The sequence below is a fragment of the Lycium ferocissimum genome, chromosome 6 (assembly GCF_029784015.1).
Source record: "Lycium ferocissimum isolate CSIRO_LF1 chromosome 6, AGI_CSIRO_Lferr_CH_V1, whole genome shotgun sequence".
In the NCBI taxonomy this organism is placed as follows: Eukaryota; Viridiplantae; Streptophyta; class Magnoliopsida; order Solanales; family Solanaceae; genus Lycium; species Lycium ferocissimum.
The window spans coordinates 23345547-23366636 of NC_081347.1; positions in this window are offsets into that span (position 1 = coordinate 23345547).

Consider the following 21090-nt stretch of genomic DNA (forward strand, 5'->3'; position numbering starts at 1 on the left):
GAGAAATTTGACTTAGACATATTTCATTGTCTTATTAAGAATATTAAGTACCTTGGGTTGTACATCTTTACTTTCCACATTATTTAAGATTCGCGACTTAGTCTTTATTAGGGATTTTGGGTCGTGACAAATTTGGTATGAGAGCACTATGTTCACCGGTCTCATGAGTACAAAAACAATGTCTAGTAGAGTCTTGCGGATAGGTAAGATGAGCTCTGTACCTATCTTCGAGAGGCTAAAGGATATTTAGGGAACTTTCATTTTTTCATTCCTTTTCGTGCGTATGTGATTCAGTTCAAGGTCTAAACTTCTTTGTTTCAATCTCTCACTAATGGTGAGGACACATTCTCGGATTCGCATGACTGGCTAGATGTGACATCGCGCGGTATGATACGAGATGTGTCACCATGATAAGGACACAAGATCAAGTTCAAATTTCATGTATGACTTCAAGACTCAATTGATTGGTTTTGCGATTCAGACTCTTTAGTTCGGTGATATCCCTAGGGAATGGGAGTGATAGTACGAAGGACTGCATGATCGCCATGTCTTCAACAGTTAGTTTCTTGAAAGTTGAGAAATTGCATTTACGGTATAGTAGGTGATAGGAAAAGAGTTAACGATTTGAATCCGTACAGTTAGCGAAGTACCTAAGTAATAAGCGTTGCGGCTCTAAAGACTATACTTGAGGAGGTTTAACATATCAAGGATGATTTACTGGAGGTGTGATTGGTGTGGGAATACGTCAATGTTATCTAGAATTATTATGACACTCTTATGATGCCACAAGTCAATGATTCAGTAATGGAAAGGTACAAATATGGGCATCTTAGAGACAAGTTTGAACTTGGGAGGATCAACTAGTCATATGAGAGGATTGTGACCATGGTAAGGCTATGAAAAGAAGTTGATAAAGGACAAAGGAAAGAAAAGTGATCCTCGGTGATGAGATTTGAGGTGGTAAGACTTGCTATGTGGTTCATTTGATGAGTTTCCTTTCTACTATCAAAGTTGAGTTGTACTGAAGAGAATTTTGATAGTTCAAGTTTTGTGAAGTGAGGGTCACAATGGTAAAGTATTCATATGAATGGAGCACAAGGTATGATAAGTCTGATAATGCAAGAGAGTATGAAAGTCTAAGTTGAGTGTCGACAGGATGGCATTGTGTGGATTAAGGACGAGTGGTTAGGGCATTTCACCAGGGAGTTCCCCCAAACATAGACAGGGTGGCCCACACTCAGGTTCTCAAATTATTGCACCCAGGTTAGTGGCATAGCAAGTTAGAGGCGGTGCACAGAGTGGCAGAGGTGGTTCTTTGTCACGACCCAACTAGTGGATCGAGCGGGCACCCACACTAAGCCCCCTGGTGGGTGAACCCTTCCCTTATTCAACATTCATTTCAAATAGATTAAAAGTATATAGAAAGAATTAAGCACTCTTATTACACAGATGACTTTATGAATCAGTTAGAAAGAATACATAGAACATTTTTTTTTTCATAAATAAAATCTGACATCATATAAGACTCGTGACACGAATCATAATAACATATCGGCTGCTGGAGCCGCTTACATATGACAACCCAATACCCACGACTCTGTCTGCAAAGTCTCTAACTTCGAACAAACTGTACAGCACATATAATCTGACTCGGCAGCACTCCCGGACAAGTGGAGCCTACCAACTCCGCTGGACATCTTCTATACTAACTTTGCGTCGTCTGGGTGTACCTGCGCGGCATGAAACGCAGCCCCCGAAGAAGAGGGGTCAGTACGAACAATGTACTGAGTATGTAAGGCATGAATAGTAACATAGTAAGAAATGTATACATGAACAATAACCGCATAGAAACATAGAACATGTCATGTCAATCTGTGACCTGTACATAGGAATCATATACTGCATGGAGAACATAGAACATACCATAGGATAGCAGAGTAACCGTGCATATGAGTGCCCCTGGGGGCGGATGTCATGCATGCTTATTTGGTCATATCAGGTCATAGTACCGCGCGAGGCGGCTCGCCCACATAGCGCCGGAATACTCCAGCTCTGCCATAAATCCCGCGTCCGGGCATCCCGCGTCCGGGATGATAAGCCAGCTGACCAGGTGGCAATGAAACATAGTTTCCTTCCCAATTCCCAAGTATGCATAGTTCCCATCCCCCCAACCCATGTTCATATTTAGCATGCAGGGGAGCCCAAGGAAAATCATGTACTTGTCGGAGTGACGTAAGGTCGGAACCCTCCGATCGCATTATGGAGTAATCATGGACGCTTTGTCTCACCTTGGAGGAACGATAATCATAAGGCGAGACTATCAACGTAGAACATGTCATAGCATATCGGGTCATAGACATAGCATATCGTATCATAGAATCATAGTTGTCATAGAAGCATAGGCATCATAGCATCATAGGCATCATAGGACCATAGTATTCATAGGATCATAGCATTCATAGGATCATCACAGTCTTCATAGGATCGTAGTCGTCATGGGATCATAGTATTCATAGGATCATAGGCATCATAGGATCATAGGCATCGTAGAGTCATAGTCATCGTAGGATCATAGTCATTGCTTTAGTCATTAAGACTTTCAATATTGTAAAACTGGGTTTTTGAAGAAAAAGAATATTTTGGAAAACATTTGTAAACTTTTAGAAAAGAAAATCATGCATTGGGGTCAAGGGTTTAGTTAAAACAATTCTTATTTAGTAGTCGGAATAATATCCAAAAGTTTCCTTTAACTGTAGTATTGAAATAAACCGAAGGGAGCCATAGGAGGAAATTAGGGAATAGTGGGCCCACCTCGAGTCAAATGAGGCGGCGTACATGTAACACGTTTCATGACAAGACGTATGAGAGTTTTAGGGTAAACAGTGCCCTACTCTTGCGAGTTCTAGGTGTTTAGACCTTTTTCTCAACTATTCGCGAACATATGTTTCAATTCCACCGAATGAATAGTAACTATTTTCAATCTCGGATTTCTAGGAAAGGGATTGTCCCCGTACACGTATTCAAGCTTATTACGTCTAAGACATGCCATAGAAAGAAGGGGTAAGCCTTACATACCTTTTATGCTTCTCATGCGACTCCAAATTCAAGTTCCAAATCCACCAAAATCTACAAATTGGTCACATTTACCAAACCTTAATTAGAGCATTTAGAAATTGAATCTTAAGATAACACTTGCCTACCGAAATTTCAAAGATTTCCCCCTATAAATGCTCTATCCCACCAAGTTCAACTTGGCCAATTTCAATCAACAACAATCCGGGAATTCAACCCGGCCAAATTATCAACATCACAACACTTTTATTCATAACAATATGTTCCATAAACATCCCACACGATGTTTTTCAACATACAACAACAATATGCACTTCCTTTCGTCCCAATCAAGGAGTATAATCTTGTCAACAAACTAACAATATTATATACCATCTTTACATATATAAATCAGTCCATACACACGGCCACAACATGTTCAAACAGTCCATAAACACAATAGCTTCAACACAACACTGTATAACCCTTCTCCATAACTATTTTCGTTTTTTAAAGCTTGCTAGACCTTAAAATAAACTCAACACAAGATATGGGATGAATAAAATACCTTATACTTGAAGAAACTCAGCCACATAAATTTTCTCCAACGCCACACTTGAGTAGAAGGAAGAACAATCACCTTTCACGGACTAGTTTGGCGAAATCTTGTTAAATTCTCGATTTATCGGACTATAATGTTTGGGAGAAATTTTGAGAGGCTTCTAGGACTTTTGGAATACTATTATGCTGAAAATATGAGACTTATGGGGTCTTTTATAGCCTCCCTAGGTCGGTTTCACTGACCCCTTCGTGGGGCCCGCGGAGTTTTCTTTATTATTTTTGGCAGCTTAAGGTCTCTCTCTTAAAATGGTCATAACTTTTGATTCCGACATCGTGTGAGGGTCCACAACCTACCGTTGGAAAGCTAATTTAATTATCTACAACTTTTATTTCTGGGGGTTTTCCCAAATTCCAAACGTATCATGCCGTTTTTGCCCCTCCAAGTCAGGTCATCCGGAAACGTTTTCTTAAATCGTCCTTTTGGAGGGCTTACACTCATTTTTGGCTTATGGGTCCTTCTTAAGACTTGCTCAACTTCACATGTACTACCCATATATCTCTTTATATGTCTTTTATAAAATCTCGATGGGTGGGCCCCACCTTGGCTTATGGTTACGAGGGCTATCCTCGAGTGATCACGTTAACCGATTTACTTCCTACGCCCTCCAAATGCCATATATATACATTCTCATACTCAGATAATATAATCTTTATCCCTGATCCTTGTGTGAAATTTCCGTTTTGCCTCGGCCTTCCGCATTATTTCCATGAACCGTTTTGCGAATTCCTCTTTTTACCCTTAGTCTTTCTCAACATTTCCATACTAATAATACTCGTAAACAATATTCATAACCCACTTACACATTAAAATCATTTGGAAAATAGTCTTACTTCCCAACATTCCACGACTATCACAAAATGTCCGAACGCACGAAGTACGGGCTATAACATCCTCCCTCTTTAGAACATTCGTCCTCGAATGTTCAACTCGATCTTATAGGGTCTTGTAACGTTTCGGGAGAATTCTTTTATCGTTGTCCTTTCCTTCGAGCCCATTCCTTATCCTTTACCTCATTTCCTTTATAATCGGATTTCGTGGGCTTTACAGAGTCCTTATTCCATGTCATAGATTTTCTAATCTCATCGCGCCCACTCATTATCTTTGTCCTTTCCGGATCATCTCGTTCTCCCCCTTTTGGAGTGTACCTATACCATTATCTATGTGCACTTCGTCTCATATCCTCATTCCCAATCTCAATCTATAGTAGAATAATAACGTACTTACTTTGCAACACTTGTATCATTTACTCTTGCTATCACTCGAACTTCGGTACCCTTACTCGATTAATGCCTTTTGTATCGTAACTTCGGTTCTTCGGGATTCACATGTCCACCGATACAATCATATGGAATGTCCCACACCTTTATACATATATATATGTTATCCACTAACCCATAAAATGCTTCCAAACGCTGTTCAAGCCTATCCTAATTCTAAAGCTGTAATACATTTTCCATCTCTTTTCCGAGCTAATTCACCTCGTCTTACGCGTCCTCTTAAGGTTTCCAGCCATTCCATATACTCTAGTTTTCCTTAGGCTACGCTAATTTCCCATTTGTCTCTTATGTCCGAATATGTAGCATTTCTTGTAAACTTCCTAGGGGGTCACCCATCCTCCCACCTGAGCACGCTTAACCTCGAAACTTTGGTGGAATCCGGTGCCTTAACGCCGATATTTTTGCGTCCACTTTCTCACATGGCCTTTACTACTCGAGTGAAGCCAATCAAAACTTTACAACTTCCGAGATATCTTCGTAATACGCCCTTTCTTCTACAATGACCGTTTTGCCCTTTTTAATTCCCGATGTTCGCCTTCCGCCCTCGCATGTATAACTATTTCTTGTCCGGCGCCCACCTCCACGTAAAGAATAAATATATCGGTCCGGTTTTACCTCTCTCGACTTCCATAACGACATTCGCCTTTTCCATCGATACTGGGCGCCTGCGGAAATCAACGATGAGTGTAAGGAATTTTTATTTCCTATGACTTGGCCCTATCGCACGATCTAATGAAAGAAAGAAGGTCAACCATTCCTAGATGCCCCGTAGCCTCCTATCTATAGATGTGGCCGGCTTCACACCCATAAACAGGACTCTACCGGACACGACTTTGCAGACAACCCTTAGACCGACCCTTTCGATACCACTTTGTCACACCCCGTCTTGCGGGGTGTGATGGGCACCCGACCCCATATTCGGAGCCGAGCGAACCCGTCGGATGACTTTATGAATCAAAGTTAGAAAGAATACATAGAACATTTTTTTTTTTCATAAATAAAATCGACATCATATAAGACTCGTGACACGAATCATAATAACATATCGGCCGTCGGGAGCCGCTTACATATGACAACCCAATACCCACGACTCGTCCGCAAAGTCTCTAACTTCGAACAAACCGTACAAAGACATATAATCGACTCGGCAAAGACTCCCGGACAAGTGGAGCCTACCAACTCCGCCGGACATCTTCTATACTAACTTTGCGTCGTACCGGTGTACCCGCGCGGCATGAAACGCACCCCGAAGAAGAGGGGTCGGCACGAACAATGTACCGAGTATGTAAGGCATGAATAGTAACATAGTAAGAAATGTATACATGAACAATAACCGCATAGAAACATAGAACATGTCATGTCAATCTGTGACCTGTACATAGGAATCATATACTGCATGGAGAACATAGAACATACCATAGGATAGCAGAGTAACATGTGCATATGAGTGCCCCCCGGGGGCGGATGTCATGCATGCTTATTTGGTCATATCGTGTCATAGTACCGCGCGAGGCGGCTCGCCCACATAGCGCCGAATACTCCAGCTCGCCATAAATCCCGCGTCCGGCATCCCGCGTCCGGGATGATAAGCCACCGACTGTGTGGCAATGAAACATAGTTTCCTTCCCAATTCCCAAGTATGCATAGTTCCCATCCCCCCAACCCATGTTCATATTTAGCATGCGGGGGAGCCCAAGGAAAATCATGTACTTGTCGGAGTGACGTAAGGTCGGAACCCTCCGATCGCATTATGGAGTAATCATGGACGCTTTGTCTCACCTTGGAGGAACGATAATCATAAGGCGAGACTATCAACGTAGAACATGTCATAGCATATCGGGTCATAGACATAGCATATCGTATCATAGAATCATAGTTGTCATAGAAGCATAGGCATCATAGCATCATAGGCATCATAGGACCATAGTATTCATAGGATCATAGCATTCATAGGATCACAGTCTTCATAGGATCGTAGTCGTCATGGGATCATAGTATTCATAGGATCATAGGCATCATAGGATCATAGGCATCGTAGAGTCATAGTCATCGTAGGATCATAGTCATTGCTTTAGTCATTAAGACTTTCAATATTGTAAACCGGGTTTTTGAAGAAAAAGAATATTTTGGAAAACATTTGTAAACTTTTAGAAAAGAAAATCATGCATTGGGGTCAAGGGTTTAGTTAAAACAATTCTTATTTAGTAGTCGGAATAATATCCAAAAGTTTCCTTTAACTGTAGTATTGAAATAAACCGAAGGGAGCCATAGGAGGAAATTAGGGAATAGTGGGCCCACCTCGAGTCAAATGAGGCGGCGTACATGTAACACGTTTCATGACAAGACGTATGAGAGTTTTAGGGTAAACAGGCCCTACTCTTGCGAGTTCTAGGTGTTTAGACCTTTTTCTCAACTATTCGCGAACATATGTTTCAATTCCACTGAATGAATAGTAACTATTTTCAATCTCGGATTTCTAGGAAAGGGATTGTCCCCGTACACGTATTCAAGCTTATTACGTCTAAGACATGCCATAGAAAGAAGGGGTAAGCCTTACATACCTTTTATGCTTCTCATGCGACTCCAAATTCAAGTTCCAAATCCACCAAAATCTACAAATTGGTCACATTTACCAAACCTTAATTAGAGCATTTAGAAATTGAATCTTAAGATAACACTTGCCTACCGAAATTTCGGCAAAGATTTCCCCCTATAAATGCTCTATCCCACCAAGTTCAACTTGGCCAATTTCAATCAACAACAATCCGGGAATTCAACCCGGCCAAATTATCAACATCACAACACTTTTATTCATAACAATATGTTCCATAAACATCCCACACGATGTTTTTCAACATACAACAACAATATGCACTTCCTTTCGTCCCAATCAAGGAGTATAATCTTGTCAACAAACTAACAATATTATATACCATCTTTACATATATAAATCAGTCCATACACACGGCCACAACATGTTCAAACAGTCCATAAACACAATAGCTTCAACACAACACTGTATAACCCTTCTCCATAACTATTTTCGTTTTTTAAAGCTTGCTAGACCTTAAAATAAACTCAACACAAGATATGGGATGAATAAAATACCTTATACTTGAAGAAACTCAGCCACATAAATTTTCTCCAACGCCACACTTGAGTAGAAGGAAGAACAATCACCTTTCACGGACTAGTTTGGCGAAATCTTGTTAAATTCTCGATTTATCGGACTATAATGTTTGGGAGAAATTTTGAGAGGCTTCTAGGACTTTTGGAATACTATTATGCTGAAAATATGAGACTTATGGGGTCTTTTATAGCCTCCCTAGGTCGGTTTCACCGACCTCCCCCGGGGGGCCCGCGGAGTTTTCTTTATTATTTTTGGCAGCTTAAGGTCTCTCTCTTAAAATGGACATAACTTTTGATTCCGACATCGTGTGAGGGTCCACAACCTACCGTTGGAAAGCTAATTTAATTATCTACAACTTTTATTTCTGGGGGTTTCCCAAATTCCAAACGTATCATGCCGTTTTTGCCCCTCCAAGTCAGGTCATCCGGAAACGTTTTCTTAAATCGTCCTTTTGGAGGGCTTACACTCATTTTTGGCTTATGGGTCCTTCTTAAGACTTGCTCAACTTCACATGTACTACCCATATATCTCTTTATATGTCTTTTATAAAATCTCGATGGGTGGGCCCCACCTTGGCTTATGGTTACGAGGGCTATCCTCGAGTGATCACGTTAACCGATTTACTTCCTACGCCCTCCAAATGCCATATATATACATTCTCATACTCGATAATATAATCTTTATCCCCGATCCTTGTGTGAAATTTCCGTTTTGCCCCTGGCCTTCCGCATTATTTCCATGAACCGTTTTGCGAATTCCTCTTTTTACCCTTAGTCTTTCTCAACATTTCCATACTAATAATACTCGTAAACAATATTCATAACCCACTTACACATTAAAATCATTTGGAAAATAGTCTTACTTCCCAACATTCCACGACTATCACAAAATGTCCGAACGCACGAAGTACGGGCTATAACATCCTCCCCCCTTTAGAACATTCGTCCTCGAATGTTCAACCGATCTTATAGGGTCTTGTAACGTTTCGGGAGAATTCTTTTATCGTTGTCCTTTCCTTCGAGCCCATTCCTTATCCTTTACCTCATTTCCTTTATAATCGGATTTCGTGGGCTTTACAGAGTCCTTATTCCATGTCATAGATTTTCTAATCTCGCGCCCACTCATTATCTTTGTCCTTTCCAGATCATCTGTTCTCCCCCCCTTTTGGAGTGTACCTATACCATTATCTATGTGCACTTCGTCTCATATCCTCATTCCCAATCTCAATCTATAGTAGAATAATAACAGCTTACTTTGCAACACTTGTATCATTTACTCTTGCTATCACTCGAACTTCGGTACCCTTACTCGATTAATGCCTTTTGTATCGTAACTTCGGTTGCTGGGATTCACATGTCCACCGATACAATCATATGGAATGTCCCACACCTTTATACATATATATATGTTATCCACTAACCCATAAAATGCTTCCAAACGCTGTTCAAGCCTATCCTAATTCTAAAGCTGTAATACATTTTCCATCTCTTTTCCGAGCTAATTCACCTCGTCTTACGCGTCCTCTTAAGGTTTCCACCATTCCATATACTCTAGTTTTCCTTAGGCTACGCTAATTTCCCATTTGTCTCTTATGTCCGAATATGTAGCATTTCTTGTAAACTTCCCAGGGGGTCACCCATCCTCCCACCTGAGCACGCTTAACCTCGAAACTTTGGTGGAATCCGGTGCCTTAACGCTGATATTTTTGCGTCCACTTTCTCACATGGCCTTTACTACTCGAGCTGAAGCCAATCAAAACTTTACAACTTCCGAGATATCTTCGTAATACGCCCTTTCTTCTACAATGACCGTTTTGCCCTTTTTAATTCCTGATGTTCGCCTTCCGCCTGCATGTATAACTATTTCTTGTCTGGCGCCCAGCTCCACGTAACAGAATAAATATATCGGTCCGGTTTTACCTCTCTCGACTTCCATAACGACATTCGCCTTTTCCATCGATACTGGGCGCCTGCGGAAATCAACGATGAGTGTAAGGAATTTTTATTTCCTATGACTTGGCCCTATCGCACGATCTAATGAAAGAAAGAAGGTCAACCATTCCTAGATGCCCCGTAGCCTCCTGTCTATAGATGTGGCCGGCTTCACACCCATAAACAGGACTCTACCGGACACGACTTTGCAGACAACCCTTAGACCGACCTGCTCTGATACCACTTTGTCACACCCCAGTCTTACTGGGGTGTGATGGGCACCCGACCCCATATTCGGAGCCGAGCGAACCCGCTAACTCTTATTACACAGATGACTTTATGAATCAGTTAGAAAGAATACATAGAACATTTTTTTTTCATAAATAAAATCTGACATCATATAAGACTCGTGACACGAATCATAATAACATATCGGCTGCTGGAGCCGCTTACATATGACAACCCAATACCCACGACTCTGTCTGCAAAGTCTCTAACTTCGAACAAACTGTACAGCACATATAATCTGACTCGGCAGCACTCCCGGACAAGTGGAGCCTACCAACTCCGCCGGACATCTTCTATACTAACTTTGCGTCGTACGGGTGTACCGCGCGGCATGAAACGACCCCGAAGAAGAGGGGTCGGTACGAACAATGTACCGAGTATGTAAGGCATGAATAGTAACATAGTAAGAAATGTATACATGAACAATAACCGCATAGAAACATAGAACATGTCATGTCAATCTGTGACCTGTACATAGGAATCATATACTGCATGGAGAACATAGAACATACCATAGGATAGTAGAGTAACATGTGCATATGAGTGCCCCTGGGGGCGGATGTCATGCATGCTTATTTGGTCATATCAGGTCATAGTACCGCGCGAGGCGGCTCGCCCACATAGCGCCGGAATACTCCAGCTCTGCCATAAATCCCGCGTCGGGCATCCCGCGTCCGGGATGATAAGCGGTGACCCGTGTGGCAATGAAACATAGTTTCCTTCCCAATTCCCAAGTATGCATAGTTCCCATCCCCCCAACCCATGTTCATATTTAGCATGCGGGGGAGCCCAAGGAAAATCATGTACTTGTCGGAGTGACGTAAGGTCGGAACCCTCCGATCGCATTATGGAGTAATCATGGACGCTTTGTCTCACCTTGGAGGAACGATAATCATAAGGCGAGACTATCAACGTAGAACATGTCATAGCATATCGGGTCATAGACATAGCATATCGTATCATAGAATCATAGTTGTCATAGAAGCATAGGCATCATAGCATCATAGGCATCATAGGACCATAGTATTCATAGGATCATAGCATTCATAGGATCACAGTCTTCATAGGATCGTAGTCGTCATGGGATCATAGTATTCATAGGATCATAGGCATCATAGGATCATAGGCATCGTAGAGTCATAGTCATCGTAGGATCATAGTCATTGCTTTAGTCATTAAGACTTTCAATATTGTAAAGCGGGTTTTTGAAGAAAAAGAATATTTTGGAAAACATTTGTAAACTTTTAGAAAAGAAAATCATGCATTGGGGTCAAGGGTTTAGTTAAAACAATTCTTATTTAGTAGTCGGAATAATATCCAAAAGTTTCCTTTAAGCTCGTAGTATTGAAATAAACCGAAGGGAGCCATAGGAGGAAATTAGGGAATAGTGGGCCCACCTCGAGTCAAATGAGGCGGCGTACATGTAACACGTTTCATGACAAGACGTATGAGAGTTTTAGGGTAAAGCAGGCCCTACTCTTGCGAGTTCTAGGTGTTTAGACCTTTTTCTCAACTATTCGCGAACATATGTTTCAATTCCAATTTGAATGAATAGTAACTATTTTCAATCTCGGATTTCTAGGAAAGGGATTGTCCCCCGGACACGTATTCAAGCTTATTACGTCTAAGACATGCCATAGAAAGAAGGGTAAGCCTTACATACCTTTTATGCTTCTCATGCGACTCCAAATTCAAGTTCCAAATCCACCAAAATCTACAAATTGGTCACATTTACCAAACCTTAATTAGAGCATTTAGAAATTGAATCTTAAGATAACACTTGCCTACCGAAATTTAAAGCATTTCCCCTATAAATGCTCTATCCCACCAAGTTCAACTTGGCCAATTTCAATCAACAACAATCCGGGAATTCAACCCGGCCAAATTATCAACATCACAACACTTTTATTCATAACAATATGTTCCATAAACATCCCACACGATGTTTTTCAACATACAACAACAATATGCACTTCCTTTCGTCCCAATCAAGGAGTATAATCTTGTCAACAAACTAACAATATTATATACCATCTTTACATATATAAATCAGTCCATACACACGGCCACAACATGTTCAAACAGTCCATAAACACAATAGCTTCAACACAACACCTTTGTATAACCCTTCTCCATAACTATTTTCGTTTTTTAAAGCTTGCTAGACCTTAAAATAAACTCAACACAAGATATGGGATGAATAAAATACCTTATACTTGAAGAAACTCAGCCACATAAATTTTCTCCAACGCCACACTTGAGTAGAAGGAAGAACAATCACCTTTCACGGACTAGTTTGGCGAAATCTTGTTAAATTCTCGATTTATCGGACTATAATGTTTGGGAGAAATTTTGAGAGGCTTCTAGGACTTTTGGAATACTATTATGCTGAAAATATGAGACTTATGGGGTCTTTTATAGCCTCCCTAGGTCGGTTTCACCGACCTCCCCCTGTGGGGCCCGCGGAGTTTTCTTTATTATTTTTGGCAGCTTAAGGTCTCTCTCTTAAAATGGTCATAACTTTTGATTCCGACATCGTGTGAGGGTCCACAACCTACCGTTGGAAAGCTAATTTAATTATCTACAACTTTTATTTCTGGGGGTTTTCCCAAATTCCAAACGTATCATGCCGTTTTTGCCCCTCCAAGTCAGGTCATCCGGAAACGTTTTCTTAAATCGTCCTTTTGGAGGGCTTACACTCATTTTTGGCTTATGGGTCCTTCTTAAGACTTGCTCAACTTCACATGTACTACCCATATATCTCTTTATATGTCTTTTATAAAATCTCGATGGGTGGGCCCCACCTTGGCTTATGGTTACGAGGGCTATCCTCGAGTGATCACGTTAACCGATTTACTTCCTACGCCCTCCAAATGCCATATATATACATTCTCATACTCGGATAATATAATCTTTATCCCGATCCTTGTGTGAAATTTCCGTTTTGCCCCCGGCACTTCCGCATTATTTCCATGAACCGTTTTGCGAATTCCTCTTTTTACCCTTAGTCTTTCTCAACATTTCCATACTAATAATACTCGTAAACAATATTCATAACCCACTTACACATTAAAATCATTTGGAAAATAGTCTTACTTCCCAACATTCCACGACTATCACAAAATGTCCGAACGCACGAAGTACGGGCTATAACACACCATTATGTTTATATCACGGCCGACAACAATTAGATCACATATATATAAGAAAGAAATCAAAAGGTAGACATGGCCCTCAAATATGGGTCGTGACACAATCCAAGATCTACCATATGAGATTTAACGATATAGATGAATGAAGTACACGAGTGCATACGATGCAATGAAATTGAGTACAACATTCTCACCGTACACACATGGACGGACGGATATCCTCCATGTCTTGATAGTCATAAAGATGGGTGACTACGAAGTCCATGTGTGTTGGACATTAGGAGATGGACATATCACTTACCCCTTATCAATTTTACTTATAACAATCTCGGATGTTTACTTTCTCACTTATCGGATGGCCCAAATCGAGGCTTATATCAATGTATCATGTAAAATGTGTATGAATTCTGTGTTGATATCAATATAAGTGTAAATCATAATCAAATGGGTTTAAAACTATAGTTTGTTTTATCACAATACCAATCCTCGTTGCATTGTTCCTTACTTTATTGGAGTTGTTCTTGACAAGATTGTGAGAGATGAACGCATCACAAACACAATTGGTAAATTTTTGTTTGTTGCAATTTGGGAAAGTAAAGAAATTACAATAACAAGGCGACAAGCCCTCAAAGTCATCAACAATAACAACCTAAAAAGTATCCATTTTAACTTCTACCCATGAAGTCATTAACAGGTTCTATTGTCTCTGTCATTGAACTAACTTCTAAGTTATGCTTCGAATTGAAGTAAACAAAAAGCATGTTAAGGCTAACCTACCTCTTTTGGCATGTTCCAAGTGCCACGAAGCGTCAAATGTGAGCCTTTCCATAATTCGAAGGACCTCTAAATAATCAAAGTCTAAGTCATGTCCGAAATGTTGTTCATTGGAGATTAGCGATACCGATATTGCTAAACATTCATTCAAATCAAAAATCAACTATAGAAAAAAGGAAAATCGAACCCAATGTGTAAAACGTGAATTTCAAGATTGGAAATGGTAACCCAATGTTCTAGAAGTTCTATTCTACTATTCAATGTGTGTGTGTGTGTGTGTGTGTGTGTGTGTGTGTGTATTCAAAAGAAAACCCCCAATATACGCATTATAAAGTATATATTCCATAATCAATTTGTTAACTCGTTATATAAAAAATATATATATTATGACAAAGGGTTTTATATAGAATAGCAAGATTTATCAATTAAACTTATTCGATGCCTAAGATCAAATATCACACTTAAGGTTAAAACTAATCTTCGATAACTAGCCCAATGATTCCAATGGCATATATAGCATATATAAGTAAATAAGTATGAACAATGAAGCAAACCCCCTAGTGGATGAAACAACTCTAAATACTCTTCAAATCACACCCTTCAATCACTTAGAGAATTAATTTTTGAAATGGGAAAAGAGTGGTTCGAAATGGGACATTTAATAAACACCCCTACACACTTCCCGAGACATCGAACATCAAAAGCCCATAAATGGCATAAACTAATCTTCATAAGTGGAGAAACATCCGCTAAGGAGGATCTCATTAAAATACTTGGGATATATATATACACACCGAGCCCTGTGCGGAAGGCGACTTGCAAGGCGCAAAAGGTCTCGCTATAGGAGACACAAAATCGAATAGAAGCCGACAAGGTTTTCACCAAGTTTAGCCCCAAATCCCGACATCCATTCGAGGCCTTTTGGATACAAACTAGACATGAAACCATAAGTAAAAACACACTACGAACTCACTCGTGGCCTCAGAATTCTAAACGGAGGTCTATTTGACCTGACCAATCCCAAACACCCAAAACAAACTTTCCAACAATTGGTATAAAATGCTTTCGAATGCCTCGAGAATCGAATTGAATGCCCGACCGAGTCATAATCGACCAGACCGAGTCATAATCGACCCTGCGGACCTCATGGAATCGACAAATTTTTGAAAAAAACCTGTTTACCCAAAAGTCTACTATTGGTCAAAGGCTTTTCACTTTAAGGATCTAATTCTCATAAATCAAAATAATACTTACGACAATGCCTCGAGAACCGTGTCGCACCATTATGCGTGGGTCAAATCTAACATATTAACGGTCGTGCATCGAGGAAGGGTCAAGTGTATATAAATAGGTCAAGAGGTATATAACGACCAAACGGGTCATTACATCTCGTCATACCAATTAAACAATCGTTCGTGGCCATAATCAATACAAAGGAAAAAAATGGATATATAAGCACCTATATTTCTTCTCATACTTTATATATATCTAATATTCGCGTATATATCGGACTCGTGTGTGCGTATATGGCCTTCTAATCGGGACAAAGTGCAATCACATAATATATAATGAATGCTATCTCTTCAATCTCAACTTCACGGACTCGCCTATCTAAGATCGCTATAGGCTCTTCATGAACAAAAGGATTACTCATAAATGGGGTAACAAATGATATAAGAACTGATTTACTAAATTACTTCTTTAGCATGAAAACATGAAATATCAGATACACTTGACAAGCCAGATGGCAAAGCTAACTTATAAGCCACTGTACCAATACGACGGAGAATCTCAAATGGGTCAATGTACCTCGAGCTCAACTTGCCCTTCTTCCCAAATTGTAAATCACAATTAAGGTAACATAGGGCTTAATTAGGCTATTTACTCCATAAGCTCTAAATCCCGAACCGGAGGTCCGCACGGCACGGGTGCTATCCCGCTTCCGGCACCTCTAAACTTTCCTTGAATCATATCTTTGTCCAAGGACTCCCTCGATAGTTAAATTGCTTTTCATTCATCATCATTCTAATCTCATTGGGCAACAACACATCTATATCATCAGAACAACTACCCCATATAAATGTATAAAGCCTCGAATGGTGCCATATCAATACTCGAATAGTAGTTGTTGTACGCGAACTCTGCCAATGGTAAGAATCGGTCCCAATGACCACCAAAATCAATAACATAGGCTCTCAATATATCCTCAAGCACCTGAATAGTTCTCTCAGAATGACCATCATCTGCGGATGAAACGCGGTGTTTAGATCCAACTAAGTATCCAACTCCATCTGCAAAGTCTTCCAGAAATGAGAGTTAAACTAAATACCTTGATCTGAGGAAATAAGAACCCTATGCAATCGCACAATCTCTCGAATGTTTTTCCTCGCCAACTTCTCTGCATTATAAGTAACCTGAACCGGAATGAAGTGCTCAAACTTAGTCAACTTATCCACAATGTCCCAAACCGAATCAAACTTACACAAGGTCTTCAGAAGACTCACAATGAAATCCATGGCTATCCTCTCCCATTTCCACTCGAGAATGGGCATCTTTTGAAGCTCATTCGGCCTTTGTCTCTTTTCGCTCATACTTAATTCATATTTCAATTCATACTCATGTTCATATCATATACATGTCTCTCTACATAGCCTTCACATAGCCTTTACATATAAACATGATACATCTTAGTATTGATGATCATATGGAATATCCGATTTATATAGCATACTTCCAATATCAAACGAATGATACGGTGTTACACGAGGAATGCTACAACGCTCGATCCTCAAGACCGGCCCTATCCAAGGCATGACCTCCTTAGTCTCACTACTGCGCGCATCATCATATATAGATATATACATATACAACTTATCATTATCAAACTGTTGTGCCTTAATCTGCTCCAGAAGAAATGACCTCACCTCAACACACACTAAAACCGGATATGAAATTTTGAGCCTTTTTACATCGTCATTCATTACATTCTATCTTTGAACCTCCATGGCTATAAAGCTGCGCAATCAATCGAGCTAAACTGCCCATACTCACTGTCTTCTGAATAAATGCATCAGCTACCATATTAGCTTTTCCGGATGATAAAGAATGGTGATTTCACCTTAAGTAGCTTCATCCATCTGCGCCGTCTAGAATTGAGATACATCTGACTGAACACATGTTGTAGACTACGGCGATCGGTGAACACCTCATAATGGACCTCATATATGTAATGCCTCCAAATCCTCACAACGAAGATTACCGCTGCCAACTCCAAATCATGAGTAGGGTAGTTTTTGTCATGAATTTTCAACTGCCTAGAAGCATAAGCAATAACCTTACCCTCGTGCATTAAAACAGCATCGAAACCAAAATGTGACGCATCACAATAAAGGGAGAAATCCTTACCATCCACTGGTAATGCCAAAATTGTAGCTGTAGTAATAAGGTCTTGAGATTTTGGAAGCTCTCTTCACATTCATCGAACTATTGGACAGGTATCTCCTTTTGAGAGTGGAGTCAAGTGAGAAGAAATTGAAGCAAACCTTTCATGAACCGACGATAGTAACTCGCCAACCCCACAAAGTTACAAATCTCAGTCACTGAAGTGGGCCTCGAGGCCCAATCTCTAACCGCCTCGATTTTCTTGGGATCGACCATAATCCAATCCTTGGATACCACATGGCCTAAGAATGCCACAGAATCAAGCCAAACTCACACTTAGAAAACTTAGCATATAGCTTTTTTTCCTTGGATTCAATCCTCAAATGATGCTTATGATCTTCCTTGCTCTGTAAATGCAACAAATATCATCAATGAATACTATGATGAAGAAATCCAGGTATGGCTTGAAAAAGCGATTCATCAGATCTATAAAAGCTGTCGAGGCATTAGTAAGCCCAAAAGACATAAAAAGGAACTTGTAATGATCATAACGAGTCCTAAAAACCATCTTCATAATATCCTCGGCCCTGATCTTCAACTGGTGATAACCCGACCTCAAATCAATCTTGAAGAACACTGAAGCCCTGAAGTTGGTCGAACGGGTCATCGATGCGAAGGATAGGATACTTGTTTCGAATGGTGACCTTGTTCAACTGGCGGTAATCATTACACATCCGCATCGACACATCTTTCTTCTTCACAAAAAGCACGAGAGTGCCCCAAAGGGAAACACTTGATATGATTAAACCCTTACTCTAAAGATCTTGCAATTGTTGAAGGATTCCATTTTTTATTCTGGATCGCGAGAGTTATTTCTTTCGATCTCCATCTTTTTACCTGTAATAGGTATTGGTATATACCTGGATTTCGTTTTTTGTTCAATAAGATACCAAAGTAGATGATTGACTCATTCCATACTAGAAATAATTGCAGGAAATCCTTTGATAACCCGGATTCTTGCAATTGTTCCTTTAACTCTCTTAACTCGGCCAGTGCCATCCTATATGGAGAAATGAAAATAGGGCGAGTCCCTGGCTCTTGATTAATGCAGAAGTCAATATCAAAATCGGGTAGCATACCCGAAAATCTGTAGTTAACACCTCCGTGAAAATGCTCATAGAAGGCACAGACTTAACTAACGGAGAGTCAACACTTGTATCACAAATAGGGCCAAGTGGGCTAAACATCCTTTATCAACTAACTTCTTAGCTCGAAGGAATGAAATAATATTCTTCGGGGCGGGACTAGGAGTACTCCTCCACTCAAGTCTAGGAACACTCGGCATGGGTAGCGTAGCTGTCTTGGTGTGACAGTGCAAGGACCAACTACTACCAAATCTCTAACCGGAGTAGACATGTGAATAGGTACGTCAAGTTGGTCACAAACCATATCCTAACCCACAAAATGACAAGTAGACACAAAAGATAAAGTAGATCCAGGATCAAATAATACCAAAAATTCTCGATGACAAAAAAAAAAATGGTACCGTGATAATCGGGAGATATGACGCCTCGTAACCTGCGGCCTACTTTAGGAAAAGCATAACAATCGGCACCACCACGAGAGCTCGCCTTTTGATCTCAAGCTCCCTTCTCCGGAAGCACTTTCGAGAACCACCCCCTTGGAACTCTAAGTCTCCGACGATATCCACCCCTAGAAGATGGAGAACCACCGCAGCCTGTCTGAGCAACACCCCTACCAGAAGATCCATCCCAGCTACCTAAAGATGACGGAGTCCTAGGGCTCTGAAATCTAAAACCCTGTTGGGCCCCACACTGTCTCGACCTGGGGCACTCTCTAGTAATGTTCCCAGTATCACCATATACATAGCAAGCTCTAGATAGCGGGGGCTAAAATACTGAAGCTGAAGAATCGTTATAACCTCTTCGGTCGACTGGCCGAGAATAAGAGCCTCCAGAAACCTGCCCTGAACCACTCTGCCTCAAAGGAACAACCAAAAAAGTCTGGAGCGCTGACTGTATAAGGCAGCTGAAATGTGGCTGAAAGGTCCTAGCCAACTGGCTCCTACCTTTAGAAGTCGATCCACTGTAACTATCGCCACTGACGGGGCTTCTTATCACTGCCCCCACCATGGGCTCTGATCCTAGCTGACTCAACACTCGCAACATGGTCTACCACTGACTGGAAAGAACCTAGAAAGAGGCATATATGGTGACAAGCGAAAGACATGCCACATGTAACGGGAGAGTACTAGTCTACCCACGAATCTTCTGACCCTTTCTATCTTAGTAGGAATCAACGGTGTAGCATATCATGCCAAAGAAAGGAATCAGGCTTTGTACTCAGCTACAGACATGCATCTTTGCAGAAAATAGATAAACTCATGTCTCTTTTGGTCCCTCAGAGTACGAGGAACACACTTATCTAAAAAAGCTTGATGAAACTAAGCCCAAGACAATGGAGGTGACCTAGCTGGCAGGCAATCGATGAAGGACCTTCACTAAGTCTTCGCGTTCCCACACAACTGATAGGACACATAGTCAACTCCATGGAACTCAATAATCCTTAGACCACCCACTGCATGTATACTATCAAGATAGTGTAGAATACGAACCATGGTGTCCTAAAGCACTGGAGTAGAAATAAGCTCTAAGCCGAGCATGGGATCTTCGGTCCCGCTCTCCTCAACTATAGCCGCCTCGGTGCCGACGCTGGTAGCTCGCTGCAGTGATACGAGATCTAACACATCTCTGACCAATCGTAGGGGCCCTACCCCTGGTGGTGCGACACCACGGCCTCTCATCCTCGTGCTTTGGCCCCAACGGTGGGCTCGTGCCTCTCATCCCTTGCATTGGTAATGCGCGTCCTCACTATCTATAAGGGAATAGAGGTGAAATCAAATACCAATTTGAACAACCTAGATACCAATTTGAATAAAGTAGCACGCAACAATGAAAGAATTTGAAGTCTCCTAAATGTCCTATAGCCTCTCACAGATAAGTACGGAGCTCATCGTATTGATCCACAAGACTCTACTAGACATGCTCTTGTACCTATAAGACCAGATAACCTAGGGCTCTGATACCAACTTGTCACGACCCAACTAGTGGATGGAGCGGGCACCCAAACTAAACCCCCTGGTGGGCGAACCCTTCCCTTAATCAACATTTGTTTCAAACAGATTAAAAGTAAATAGAAAGAATTAAGAAGACTCAAAACATAAATAAACTACTAAGTGCGGAGTACTAATACATCATTCCCTGAATCTAGTCTGAATCAGTACAAGAGCCATTAAATATTACAAGTTTGAAGAATTCAAGTCTAAAATACAAGTATTGTCTCAAAATACGAATAAAAGACAAGTAAAGACAGAAGAATCTCCGAGTAGCGAAATCCATCAAATGCTCTTTCTGGAAGCTCTGAAAGCTGAGCTTTAAGATCACTCACGAGGTGCGGAGGAGGA